Here is a 15,116-nt window from a genome sequence, read left to right as displayed (position 1 = left end):
GGCAAATTGGAAGTGGTCAAACAAGAGATGGCAAGAGTGAATGTCGACATTCTAGGAATCAGCAAACTGAAATGGACTGGAATGGGTGAATTTAGCTCAGATGACCATTATATCTACTACTGCGGGCAGGAATCCCTCAGAAGAAATGGAGTGGCCATCATGGTCAACAAGAGTCCGAAATGCAGTACTTGGATGCAATCTCAAAAACGACAGAATGATCTCTGTTCGTTTCCAAGGCAAACCATTCAATATCACAGTAATCGAAGTCTATGCCCCAACCAGTAACGCTGAAGAAGCTGAAGTTGAACGGTTCTATGAAGACCTACAAGACATAGTCGTAACCGCTGCCTATCCACACGTGATGGTGTGATACATCATGGTGCCAACTGCCTCGTTTAAAACCTTCTCGTGGATCTCCTGAGTGAACTGTGCATCGCAGAAGGCACAGCGGCCAGGTCCCTCAGGATGGGCATCTCCACCGGGTGCTGTCTCTGCCAGCCAGCAGCGCCACCAGGGGGCGGGGGTGCTGGGGGCTGTTCTAGGGGCGGATACCTCCGCAAATTCTGTCCAGTCGCTGTTGCTTGACTTTGTGCTTATCCACAAGGGCCGTTCTTTATCGAGCTTTGCACCTCTCTGATTCAAAAGGCAAAGCGGCCCTCTAAGAACTTAGGGGCCCTTGCAGGAATCTGCGGGCATTACACCACTATGCGCCCAATACAAATTTGTCCACAAACTCTGTAGTTCCCACAATGGGCTGTCTGTCTTTTTAAAGATAATCCAGCTTCATTGGTTTAAAACCGTTTAAGGCGATGAAACCCTAGTCCTGGGCAGCCAGCATCCACCACAAAGGGCTTCCACATGGGAGGTGCTGCGGCGGCGGCAGCTGTGCGATGCTCCAGTCAGCATGGCATGGGTCCCGACTCCGCCCCTCGCTCATCAGGCCACCCCGGCTCCTCTGGGCCGTTTCCTGGCAACCTTAAAAAGACCCACAAGTCTGTTCTTTATGTCTGCATCTCTTTCTGCCCTGCAAATAGCTTCATTGGTACCATTTTTCTACATTCCATATATATGTGTTAATTATATGATTTTTGTTTTTTCCAACTTCTGTATAACAACTTATATAATTTGTTATACAACTTCTGTATAACAACTGACTCTGTATAACAGGCTCTACATTCATCCACTTCACTCAGTTCAGTCCAGTTCAGTCTCTCAGTCATGTCCGACTCTTTGCGACCCAATGAATTGCAGCACTCCAGGCCTCCCTGTCCATCACCAACTCCCGGAGTTCATTCAAACTCACGTCCATCAAGTCAGTGATGCCATCCAGCCATCTCATCCTCTGTCATTCCCTTCTCCTCCTGCCCCCAATCCCTCCCAGCATCAGAGTCTTTTCCAATGAGTCAACTCTTCGCATGAGGTGGCCAAAATACTGGAGTTTCAGCTTTAGCATCATAACTTCCAAAGAACGCCCAGGACTGATCTCCTTTAGAATGGACTGGTTGGATCTACTTGCAGTCCAAAGGACTCTCAAGAGTCTTCTCCAACACCACAGTTCAAAAGCATCAAGTCTTCACAGTCCAACCGTGAAAGAAAGTGCTCAGCTTTCTTCACAGTCCAACTCTCACATCCATACATGACCACTGGAAAAACCATAGCCTTGACTAGACGGACCTTTGTTGGCAAACTACAACTGACAAAATTCATTCCTTTTATGACTGAGTGATATTTCACTGTATATATATATATATACATATATACCTATATACCACAACGTTGTTATCCATTCATCTGTTGATGGACATCTACTTTTAAAAGTGGATATATTGTTTTTATTTATTTTCTTATCTAAATAAATATATATTTTATACCTAATTTTATATTTTTTAAGTTTGCTTTTTTTCCCCCTAAATTGCCAACAAACTGTTTACGCTTTTGGTTCCATGAAACCTATATCTTTCCCACCTCTATTATATTACCCATCAGAGACACTAAAGATGTTGGTCCACACTAGAGTTGTCTTTCTGGAAGGACACATTTAGGGCCTCTCCTGAGGGGCTTCAGCCCCCACAATGTAAGTATATGAAAATAAGCCTTCATCTGTGGAATTTCAATCCCCTGCTGACAAAGCTGCATATATTGTCCTTCAACTCTCTTCTCATATGAACACTTCTCTCATCTTCCTTTTTCATTTGTGTGGCTTCATCCTAGTCTTCCAGTTGATAACATTTGATTCAGTGCTTTTAGATCCCACCATGTGACTTTTCCTTCTCCAAGAGGTCACATGCCTGACTCCCAGCCACCCCTGCACAAAGGTCCCAAAACTGCCCATGAAACATGATTTCATACTTCAAGTTCTAAATAAACAGTTAATAGAACCCTTCATCCTGCTTCTTTGCTAGCTACTGCTATGAAGGATTCATGTGATCTTGTTGTCCATCCCCACCAGAGCAAGGAAGTCTATACAAATCCTGTTTCTCCACAGGGCATCCTGAGAAAGAAGAGAAACTTCTCTCAAAATTTGGAACTGGGTTCTCAAATACTTATAACAATGTTCTCTGCTGCTTGACTTGACCCATGGAATCATAACAAAGAGAGAAACAGTGTTTATTTAACTCAATTACTGCCTGGTTTAAATGGTTTTCTGTGAGTGAACAGGAAAATTAACCACCATTCTCAACATTGTTTTTAAGGCAAATTGTGCTCTTACATCACAAATAACTGGCTTAATAAATGATGGTTGGAGCACAAACTGTTGGTGCGTTGAGTAAACAAACTATTTCTCTTCAGTTTGTGAAGTTAAAATTCTTCCACTATTTCTGTAATTGGAGCTGGTTGCAGCATAAAGCAGCAGATGACTGACCACCCAGGTGTCACTATGGCTAATTATTAAAATGAATCCAGGTACATGATATTTACCATCCTTCATCACCTTTATTTCTCTTTTAAAGTACAGAGCAGACAAGATTCACTTAATTTCTGCAAAAAGATTTGTAATAAAGAAGAACCTTTGTGTTCTGTTATATGTTGATCACTAAAGAGATGGTGCCTGTAAGTTTAAATTATACACAATGGTCCACCTCTGGGAACACTACCTCCCAGGTAAGGAACATTATACCTTTTGCTCACAGCAAACATCCTGACCAGGCCTACTTGGGAAGAAATTAACACATCTTCTCTGGAGACTGACCAGAAGCAGAAAATTTTTGACTTTACTTTTTCCCCTTTTAATATAAAAGAAGACTGAATTCTAATTAGGCAAGATGGTTCTTTGAAACACAAAGATCTGCTTGCTTTCTGAATCAAGTCACTATTCCTTGCCCCAACAGCTCATCTCTAGATTTACTGGCCTTCTGTGTGCCTTGCCGAACTGTTTGGACTTGATAACAGGTTCAGAAGTTGCAAAAACTTTCATTTCCTTTTTGCTGCTGCAGTCTTTGGGGATCACCCATTGCATTTTGTTTGAAGTGAAAGTGAAAGTGAAAGTGAAAGTGTTAGTTGCTCAGTTGTGTCTGACTCTTTACAACCCCATGGACTGTAGCCTGCCAGGCTCCTCTATCCATGGGATTCTCCAGGCAAGAATACTAGAGTGGGAAGCCATTCCCTTCTCCAGGGCATCTTCCCAACCCAGGGGTCAAACCCTGGTCTCCTGCAGTGCAGGAAGATTCTTTACCATCTGAGTGACTAGGGAAGGCCGGTTTTTTTCTTTAATGTTGCCCTAATCTGAGATTCAGTGCAGTAGCTCAGTGGAAGATCCAGGCCTGACCTGGGGCAGAAGGACAGAGACCACAACTTTCAGCATATTGTGTGAGTCTCTATTCAAGTCATCTAAAGCTGCCTTGAGCTGCTCCAGTTCCTCACAGCCCATTAGTTTTCATTTAAGTTAGTAGAACTAAGCCTTATAATGATGTCTAACCCAGTGCCATGCAAAGCATGATCCTTGTATCCAGCAGCGGTCTGCAAGCTGTTACCAGTCAACAGCTGTACCAACTGTTACAAAAGAAATACAGAAATCAAGAGAATGTCTGTAAAACAAAACCTTGTACAGTCAGCTGACATTGCTGTGCAACATCACATTTAAGTATATTATCAGTCATTTCATTGAACAGGAAACACTCACTTTGGTTGTTATCAAACTCACCAAGTGAGTTACCTGTGATGTCAAGCACAGTAAGACCATGTGTTGGTCTGCAAGAGAGTAGAAGTGAAAAAAAATTTTTTAAACCAGTTCTCCATGATAATTTTTAAAGCTTTGGTCTAGGTTACCAAGTTGGAGAAGGAAATGGCAACCCACTCCAGTGTTCTTGCCTGGAGAATCCCAGGGACGGGGGAGCCTGGTGGGCTGCTGTCTCTGACGTCGCACAGAGTCGGACACGACTGAAGCGACTTAGCAGCAGCAGCAGCAGGTTACCAAGAGGGCACTGGGAGGCAGGGAAATTTTAATGAATACAAGTTGAAAAGAACTGGGACCTCTGTGAAGATAGTCCTGATTTCTGTGCAGACTCAGATAACTCTCCAGCTTCGTCATGCCCTTAGACTTGAATGAGTGTACTAGGGCTAAGTTGTGCCTGGTCTCAGCTTGGATAATGTATGCGTGTTAAGTCACTTCAGTAGTGTGGACTCTTTGCAACCCCAAGGACTGTAGCCCGCAAAGTTCCTCTGTCCATGGAATTCTCCAGGCAAGAATACTAGAGTGAGTTGCCGTTCCCTTCTCCAGAGGATCTTCCCAACCCAGGTATTGAATACAGGTCTCCCACATTGCAGGCAGATTCTTTACTATATGAGCCACCATGGAAGCCCAGCTTGGATGATACTCCATGATAAACAGCCTCTTCAGAGACTGCGATGCACTTTGCTTCCATCCAGCAGAGCAGAGGTAACTGACGTCCGGTACAGCTCTGGTGTCCAAAAGAAAAGCCACACAGGGACATCTAGTGGTAAGGAGAAATCGCCAACCTGCTCCAAAGGAGTTCAAGAATTTCCAAACCCCAAGCCGCCTGGGGATTTGGATTCATTTATTGAATTTTACCTCACACTCGAGCAAATTAGTCACTGCGTTTGAAGGAAAGCAGAGGTCAACATAATGCCTGGCTCTCAAAATGGAGCTGGACACACCAGCCACTTGTTAGGACACCTCTAACAAGTCTCTGTACATCCAGAGTGAAGGCAATAGATAGATTCTTCAGGCAAGAGTGCCAAGGAGAGAATACAGATAGAAGATCATCATTTTACGAACAATTACTTCAGTACTGTCTTTCTGGTTGGCTGTAAAATGGACCTAATTCCAGAGAGGCAGAAATGATGCAAAGCTCCAAAATAAACTGAATACATTAAAAACAGTCCTCCAAACTTGCTGATCTATAAATTAGCATCAGCAAAACTCTTAATGAGATTTACCAGTGAGTCCCCCAGCAAGATGACAAAGCTGAATCAAAGCTAGCCACCCAGATTGATAAAACAAAGCCCTTAGAAGAAGCAGATCTCTCCTGGCATTTGACGGAAAGACTGAAGCTACAATAAATAAAGTTGTGTCAGACTTTTGTTGTCAAAAGCTGACTCTTACACAGGCTGATAGATGTGCAAATAAATTCAATTAGGTGCAAATTAATAGCTAGTAAAAATCATAGTAGATTTTACTATGAGAAACATATCTAAGGTCTATAATTGGTGGGTTTTGCCTTTTTATGCGTTGTTGTTTAGTCATTCACCAGAAAGGCTCTATACTACAACTCATGTATCATCATATAGCTTTTTAAATGTATCTAATGGAATGGGCTTTCCTGGTCGCTCAGCTGGTAGAAAATCCGCCTTCAGTGCAGGAGCCCTGGGTTGCAAAGATTCCCTGGAGAAGGGAATAGCTACCCAGTCCAGTATTCTGGCCTGGAGAATTCCATGGACAAAGGAGCCTGGCAGGCTACATACAGTCAGTCCATGGGGTCGCAAAGAGTCTGACACAACTGAGCGACATTCACTTTCAGTTGATGTAACATTGAAGATCTTCCTTCAACCCACCTACTTCCACCAGCTAATGACCAGAAAATTATTGCAGTTGTCCAATTCATGATCATTAACACCCTTCTTGATTACAATGGCCCATTGCAGTTGAATTTGTATTATGGCTGAAACTCTTCTAACAACTTAAGTTTCTCTTTCTTTCCCAACAGAAATTTGGGACAAGAAGAAGATGAAACTGGGGAGGTGATCTCTAGTCCCTGTGTTGTATTTCTCTTCTTGCTCCTACTTCTCTGAGCTGAAACTGGATCCCCCTGCTGTCTGACTGTATTTAGACTGTCCTATCTAAATCCATGGGGCTTCCTTGGTGGCTCAGTCAATAAAGAATCTGCCTGCAATTCAGGAGACCCAGGTTTGATCCCTGAGTCAAGAAGATCTCCTGGAGAAGGGATTGGCAACCAATTCCAGTATTATTGCCTGGGAAATCCCATGAGCAGAGGAGCCTGGTGGGCTACAGTCTATCGGGTAGCAAAGACTCAGACACGACTTAGCGACTAAACCACCACCATCTAAATCCACTCTATGTCCATACTGGTGAAATCCATGGTTTGCTGTTGGCTCATTTGTTGTCTGGTATTACTTCATCCTTCCCAACCAACTTCATCTTCGGTCTATACCTCTTGTCTCCACCTACAGGTCCCGCTACAGCACTCACTGGAGTCATCCTTCGGGACAGGGATCTCTTGTTCGGTCCACTAGTTTCTCAGCGATGCCATCAAGAGTATGTCAGAACTCCAAGGAACAGTTTGTGACAGTGAGTCAGTGGAGAGCTGAAGCTCTAATTTCTGGACCTCTCCTGAACCACGTGACACTGATGTTACTACTCCTTGAGCCAATCTGGTCACTCTGGAGCACCCTGTGGGGTGCACTCCTCCCATAGTTCCCTATGAGAAGCAGGGTGTTTTCATTTGATACAGCTGCAGTAGCACATTGTCACAAATGCAGGAGCTTAAAAAAATGGTAAATAAATTGATTCTTTTCCAGCTCTAGAGGCCAGAGTCTGAAATCAAGTGGTCAGCAGGGTGGGTTCTGTCTAGAGGCTCTGAAAGAGAATCTGCTCTATGCCTCTCTCCTAGCTCCTGGCAGCTACTGGCAATCTTGTCATTCCTTGGCATTCCTGGACTTCATAACTCCGGTCTCTGCCTCCATCTTCCCATTACCTGCTTCTCTTTCTACGGTAAGTCCCCTATCTATGAACAAGTTCTGTTCTGAGAGTGCATTTGGTAAGTCCATCAAAGTTAGTCTAGGTACCCAACTAACACAATCGACTATACACTATTGTCCTGTAATAGGTTTATAATACTTTTTATACAAATAATACATAAAAAACAAACACAAAAAATAAAGAAAATATTTTAAATCTCACACTGTAGTGCCTTGGAAAGTACAGTACTACAGTACAACCGCTGGCATATGGGGGCTGACATCAAGTGAACAGACAAGAAGAGACTGGAGGAGGGAGAGGTTATGAGAGACGGTAGAGCTGAAGGATTGTCAGCCGTAGGAGACGGAGTGTAAGCTACAATGTCACTCACACCTGACATTGATGGAATGCATGTTCATATCTTTGAAAGTTTGTAGCATGAAGTTTGTATGTAGAGGAGGTACTGTGTCTGTGTCTCTTTTCCCTTCTCATCTCTGATGAGGTTTTGCCATTGGTTTTAAATCTCATCCTAATCCAGAATAATCTCATTTTGAGATCATTAATTTAATTATACCTGCAACAACCCTTTGTCCACATAAGGTCATATTTATAAGTTCCAGGGGTTAAAACATCTCAAGGTTGTGAGGGCACTATTAAACCAATGACATAGGCCTTCTCATGAAGTCCAGAGGTGTGTAGTCCCCTCAGGGGATCCCAGTAGCACTCCAATCCCACATCCAGTCTCTCTGAACTCCTTCCTTTTTGCACCAGAAGCATTTCTGTCTCCTGCCCCTCTTCCAGGAGGAATTCCCCTGTCAGATCCGCCCTCTTCCTACTTCTGAGCCTCTGCTTTCTAGTAGGTACCTACTTTCTTCTTTCTGGGAGTGATAAAAACTCAGACATACAGTAATGGCAAAAAAAAAAAAAAGCATGGTTTAAAAGAGAGATTGTATTATTTGTGAACATATTTCAAAAACATTATCTCCATTGTATATATACAGACATACACAGAGTCTATTACATCAAAACATTGGCCCCACATGGCAACATCTTAACCAAAACTGTAAAGGAGAAATTCCTGGTGGCTCAGATGGTAAAGATTCTGCCTGCAATGTGGGAAAGCTGGATTCAATCCCTGGGAAGATCCCCTGGAGAAGGGAATGGCTACCAACTCAGTATTCTTGCCTAGAGAATTCCATGGACAGCTACACCCCATGGGGTCCCAAGAGTCAGACATGACTGAGCGACTAACACTTTCACTACTCCACACTTGGAAAATAATCTAAAGTTTGGGGACTTCCCTGGTGATCCAGGGATTAAGACTGTGTTTCCAATGCTGAGGACATGGGTTCCAGCTTTCATTGAGGAACTAAAATCCTGCAAGCTGTGCAGCATGACCAAAAAATAAATACATAAAACACACATTAAAATAAATGCAAAATGAAAAGTTTTATTTATAAAAATGATAATCACAAGTACCCACTAATACAATTCAGCTTATATATATTTTCCTCTCTGCTGCTGCGGCTCCTAAATCGCTTCAGTCGTGTCCGACTCTATGCAACCCCATAGACGGCAGCCCGCCAGGCTCCTGCGTCCCTGGGATTCTCCAGGCAAGAACACTGGAGTGGGTTGCCATTTCCTTATCCAATGCATGAAAGTGAAAAGTGAAAGTGAAGTCGCTCACTCGTGTCCAACTCTTCGCAACCCCATGGACTGCAGCCTACCAGACTCCTCCGTCCATGGGATTTTCCAGGCAAGAGTACTGGAGTGGGGTGCCATCGCCTTCTCCAATTTTCCTCTCTAGAGGACAAAATATTGTTAAAGTATTAGTTCAACAGGCAACTGCAACTCATTTAAGTTTTGATAAGCCATAGTTCTAGGTCTTAGAAGAATTTGCTTGCTGCTATCCCATTTACTATTTTATTTTAGTACATTTTAAATATAAATAAAAGCAGAGCAAACAGTATAATAATTCTCTATGTACCTACCACTCAGCTTCAACAGTCCACAACTCATGACCAAACTTGCTTCCTTGATACTTGATACCTTCGTGTCTCTCTCTAACCCATCCCTGAGTTTTGAAGCTATCACATCATCTTTAAATGTTTTTCTAAAAGATGGAGACTCTTTTTTTGTACATTCAATAACATGATAATCCTTCAACTTTCTAAAACAGCTCTTTTATAATTTTTTTTATTTTTTTAACACTGGAAACATTTTGTATTGGAGTATAGCTGACAAGCAATGTTGTAATAGTTTCGGGTGAGCAGTGAAGGCACTCAGCCATACACATATATGTATCCATTCTTCCCCAAGCCCCTCTTCCTTCCAGGCTGGCACACAACATTGAGCAGAGTTTATCAAATATTCAACCGTGCTTCGATTTCCCCATTTTTTTTATATCATTTTCACTTTGTTTTTGAATTAGAATCCAAATGACATCCATACATAGAGAGATGATAAACCTCTCACGTTTCTTTAAATCTTTAGGTTGTCTCCATATGTCTGTCTGTCTCTCTTTTTCTTTTCTCTCTCTTCAAGCTTTTGTTGAAGAAATGTATGGTTCATCCTATGAGGTTTTCCTCAGTCTAAATTTTTCTGGATTTATCCTCATGGTGATTTTTGTCCTTTATATTTAATGTAAACTTGTTTTCAAAAAGACAATCCCTGGTTGTCTTTGTGTGTGTGTGTGTGTGTGTGTGTATAATGTTAGCAGTCATTGATAATAGTTACTTAGATCCAGTAATTCTTAATGTGTTAAAAAGATAAATTATTTCTTTAATTCTTAGCTGGTAGGCTTTTAAGAGCTATTTTTCCCTCATAAGCAATTGTTTATGCTGAGGTACAGTTTGTGTAGGAGAGGCAAGATAAGTGCTTGGTTATTTTATATGTATATGTGACCTCCTATGTATATTGTATATGCATGTGCATGCATGTTAAAGCACTTCAGTCGTGTCCAACTCTTTATGACTCTATGGACTGTAGTCTGCCAGGCCTCCATGGGGATTCTCCAGGCAAAAATACTGGGATGGGTTGCCATGACCTCCTCCAGGGGATCTTCCCAACCCAAAGACTGAACCTACGTCTCGTACATCTCCTGCATTGGCAAGCAGATTCTTTACCACTAGCACCACCTGGGAAGACCATACATAGGTACACATCTGTGTGCAAATGTGTATATATGTATTTTATTAGCACGTTAAGAAATCTTTGATGTCTTACAATTTATTGCCATTATTACACTTACTAATACTTAAGTCATCCTCCTTTTGTTAAGGGAGTCAATGCACGTAGGCCCCCAAGTCCTTTAGAGATGATGTTAATAGTCTTGAATAGTATTCTTATTTTCTGATGTGACAAGATTCATTTTGCATTTCCTACATATGGCTGCTAGTCCTTTTTAGTGGCAAGAGATAGAAAATATCATCTTAGTTTTGTTTCAGATAAAATACATCACAACTTCAAACTAATACTTCCAATTCAAATTTAGGAATACAGGGTTTTTACCTAACCCAGCTGATTTCATATCTATTTCACTCTCTGCCATGCCCCAAACCCTGATTTCAATGACATAAATATAATTATTTCTTTCCTTTATCCATACTATTATATGATGGTCTCAGAATAAAACAAACACTACCACCAATTATATCATTACTGAAGAGAGTCTTTCCTTTTTTTAAACTTATTTTGTCCCACTGGGGATGCACAATTCAACTGTGATGTCTTAAAGTCACCTGGAATAATTTCTCTCTGAAAGGTTGTAACATCAATAGGATACACTTTGAAATTTCTTTTCTTTTTGCTTTCAATATTTAGGAATTCCATTTTGTTTCTAATTTTTTACTATGTAAAACATTTACATTTCAAAAGATGCATCTTCAAAATAAAGAAAGTTAAAAGATTGAAGGAAATTAAAAGAACAGTTTCTATCCCTCTCTCTTCCATCTATTCCCTCCTCTTCTTATATTTAGTTATTAATATACTTTTTAAACTTTATGCTTTGTCTTTGTCTTTTCGTTGGTTTATAATCACACACACTTTCTTATGTCCTGGAGATTATTCCATAGTAACACTAAATTTTTCTCATTCATTTTATGCCTGCATAATAATCCATTGTGTGCATACATTATAGTTTATTCAACCATTCCTTATTGGTATTTGAATTATTTGCAGTACTTTACCATTACAAATGGTGCTTCAGTGACTAGGTTTGTTCACAAGTACGCTTTTAAGTATTTTTTTGTTGTAAAAAAATGTTTATTATGCTTTTGCTATTTTGTTTATCTTTAATGAGAATACTAGATCTCTTAAATATTTAAACCTTATATTTTATTTGCAGATGATATTTAATTGAGTAGTTTTAATATTAGTTACAGTGCTGTGATGTGGGTATGTGAAATCAGTTAATACCTCAATTTTTTAGAAATGAAAATGTTGATTCTAAACCCAATCAATTTGAATTATTTGCAGTACTTTGCTATTACAAATGGTACTTCAATGAACAGGCTTGTTCACAAGTACTTTTTAAAATATTTATTTACTGATAGATGATTTTTGGCTGCACTGGGCCTTCGTTTCTGTGCATGGGCTTTCTGTAGTTGTGGGGCTTGGGGTCGACGCTTTAGTTGTGGTGAGCGGGTTTTTCTGTGCATGGGCTTTCTGTAGTTGTGGGGCTTGGGGTCGACGCTTTAGTTGTGGTGAGCGGGTTTCTCGTTGTGGGGGCTTCTCTTGCTGCGGAGCACAGGCTCTGGAGCGCACAGGCTTCCACAGTTATGGCTCATGGGCTCAGTGGTTGTGGTGCACAGGCTTATTTGTCCCTCGACATGTGGAATCTTCCCAGATCAGGGACTGAACCCATATGCCCTGCACTGACAGGCAGATTCTTAACCCCTGGACCCCAGAGAAGTCCCATAAGTACTTTTATATTTTTGATCTATGTATCTTTGGAATAGACTCCTAAAAATGGAAATCTGTGTAATTTTTCTCACTCATATTTTGAAACATACTTTAAAATGTTAACTCAGAATTCTAAACATAATGGTCGTTGGTTTTGATAAAGAGTTTGGGGTAATTTTTTAATTAGAAAATTTCACATTTGTGTGGCAGAGCAGTCATGCTTTTCCTAGAGGAGCAGTATACTACTTCTCCATGAAATAGTGATAAATTTAAATCCATCAAAGATACTAGGAGCAATTCTAAAAGCAATAACTGTGACTATGTTATATGTATGCAATATAAAATCACTACCATGAGCATAAATGTCCCAGGAAAAAACAAAGATGTTAAATTAGACCTCATCAACTGTTTCTGAGTTTTCTGTTCAGTTTCATTTGGCCATAGCTTATTCTGCTTTGTTAGTGTAAATTCCTTGGCATTGGGTATGAAATGATGAAACATCAATGATTTTAACTACCATTTTTGAGAAGTGAGTGATGTAATGGAGTTACATTGGAAGCGTCATAATTTCTATATATCTGTGTGCATTATGCTAAGTCACTTCAGTCATGTCTGACTCTTTGCAGTCCTATAGACTGTAGCCCACCAGGCTCCTCTGTCCACAGGGATTCTCTAGGCCAGAATACTGGAATGGGTTGCCAGGCCCTCCTCTTCTATTTATCTATTTCAAGCAAAAGTAGACTCTTCCAGCCAAAGGGGCTTTAAAACTTCAATATCCATCAGAGTAACATCAAGAACACTGATCTCAGAAGACAAATACCATATGATATCACCTACATGTTATCATTCATTCCACTTATGTGACATCTAAATTACAACACAAAGGAACATATCTACTAAACAAAAACAGACTTACAGACATAGAGAACAAATTTGTGGTTGCCAAGGGGGAGGGGGGAAGGGAGGGAAGGACTGAGAGTGTGGGATTAACAGATACAAACTATTATGAAAAGGATGTAGAGACAACAAGGTCCTACTGTATAGCACAGGGAACTATATTCAGTATCCTGTGATAAACCATAATGGAAAAGACTATGAAAAGGAATATAAATAACTGAAGTCAACCCATTCCAGTATGCTTGTCTGGAAAATTCTATGGACAGAGGATCCTGGCAGGCTACAGTCCGTGAGGTTGCAAATATTTGGACAAGACTGAGAGACAGAGCACAACATAACTGAGTCACTTTGCTGTACAGATGAAGTCAAGCACAACCTTGTCTATCACTTCAATAGAATTTTTTTAAAAAGGCTCTTACCTCAGAGAGAAAATTCCACTACCAAGGATAGCACATACAGACTCAAAACATGCTGGTAATAGCTGTTTTTTGGTTGTTGTTTTGTTTTTGGTGTTTAATTTTTATTTTATATTAGAGAATAGTTTATTTACAATGTTGTGTTAGTTTCAGGTGTACAGCAAAGTGATTCAGTTCTACATGTACATATATCCATTCTTCTTCAGATGGAAAAGAATTTATCCCTGGACATCACCAGATGGTCAACACCGAAATCAGATTGATTATATTCTTTGCAGCCAAAGATGGAGAAGCTCTATACAGTCAGCAAAAACAAGACTGGGAGTTGGCTGTGGCTCAGATCATGAACTCCTTATTGCCAAATTCAGACTGAAATTGAAGAAAGTAGGGAAAACCACTAGACCATTCAGTTCAGTTCAGTCACTCAGTCATGTCCGATTCCTTGCACCCTATGAATTGCAGCACGCCAGGCCTCCCTGTCCATCACCAACTCCCGGAGTTCACTCAAGCTCATGTCCATCGAGTCAGTGATGCAATCCAGGCATCTCATCCTCTGTCGCCCCCTTCTCCTCTTGCCCCCAATCCCTCCCAGCATCAGTCTTTTCCAATGAGTCAACACTTCGAATGAGGTAGCCAAAGTATTGGAATTTCAACTTTAGCATCATTCCTTCCACAGAACACTCAGGACTGATCTCCTTCAGAATGGACTGGTTGGATCTCCTTGCAGTCCAAGGGACTCTCAAGAGTCTTCTCCAACACCACAGTTCAAAAGCATCAATTCTTCAGCACCCAGCTTTCTTCACAGTCCAACTCTCACATCCATACATGACCACTGGAAAAACCATAGCCTTGACTAGATGAACCTTTGTTGGCAAAGTAATATCTCTGCTTATTAATATGCTATCTAGGTTGGTCAAAACTTTCCTTCCAAGGAGTAAACGTCTTTTAATTTCATGGCTACAATCACTATTTGCAGTGATTTTGGAGCTCAGAAAAATAAAGTCTGACACTGTTTCCCCATCTATTTCCCATGAAGTGATGGGACCAGATGCCATGATCTTAGTTTTCTGAATGTTGAGCTTTAAGCCAACTTTTTTCACTCTCTTCTTTCACTTTCATCAAGAGGATTTTTAGTTCCTCTTCACTTTCTGCCATAAGGGTGGTGTCATCTGCATATCTGAGCTTATTGATATTTCTCCTGGAAATCTTGATTCCAGCTTGTACTTCTTCCAGAACAGTGTTTCTCATGATGTACTCTGCATAAAAGTTAGATAAGCAGGGTGACAATATACAGCCTTGACGTACTCCTTTTCCTATTTGGAACCAGTCTGTTGTTCCATGTCCAATTCTAACTGTTGATTCCTGACGTGCATACAGGTTTCTCAAGGGGTAGGTCAGGTTGTCTGGTATTCCCATCTCTTTCAGAATTTTCCACAGTTTATTGTGATCCACACAGTCAAAGGCTTTGGCATAGTCAATACAGCAGAAATAGATGTTTTTCTGGAATTCTCTTCCTTTTTCCATGATGCAGCAGATGTTGGTAATTTGATCTCTGGTTCCTCTGCCTTTTCTAAAACCAGCTTGAACATCTGGAAGGTCACGGTTCACGTATTGCTGAAGCCTCGCTTGGAGAATTTTGAGCATTACTTTACTAGCGTGTGAGATGAGTGCAATTGTGCAGTAGTTTGAGCATTCTTTGGCATTGCCTTTCTTTGGGATTGGAATGAAAACTGACGTTTTCCAGT

General features: G+C 40.9%; 1 pseudogene; it reads right to left on the bottom strand.

Moving 5' to 3' along the window:
- Positions 1 to 6,676, bottom strand: part of LOC105002242 — an 11,184-nt pseudogene extending 4,508 nt beyond the window's left edge.
- Positions 6,677 to 15,116: the final 8,440 nt, after the last annotated feature.

This window comes from Bison bison, unplaced genomic scaffold, assembly GCF_000754665.1.
Source record: "Bison bison bison isolate TAMUID 2011002044 unplaced genomic scaffold, Bison_UMD1.0 scf7180017864390, whole genome shotgun sequence".
NCBI lineage: Eukaryota > Metazoa > Chordata > Mammalia > Artiodactyla > Bovidae > Bison > Bison bison.
Note: the sequence above shows the minus strand (reverse complement) of the source record. Positions and strands in the feature narration are given on the sequence as shown.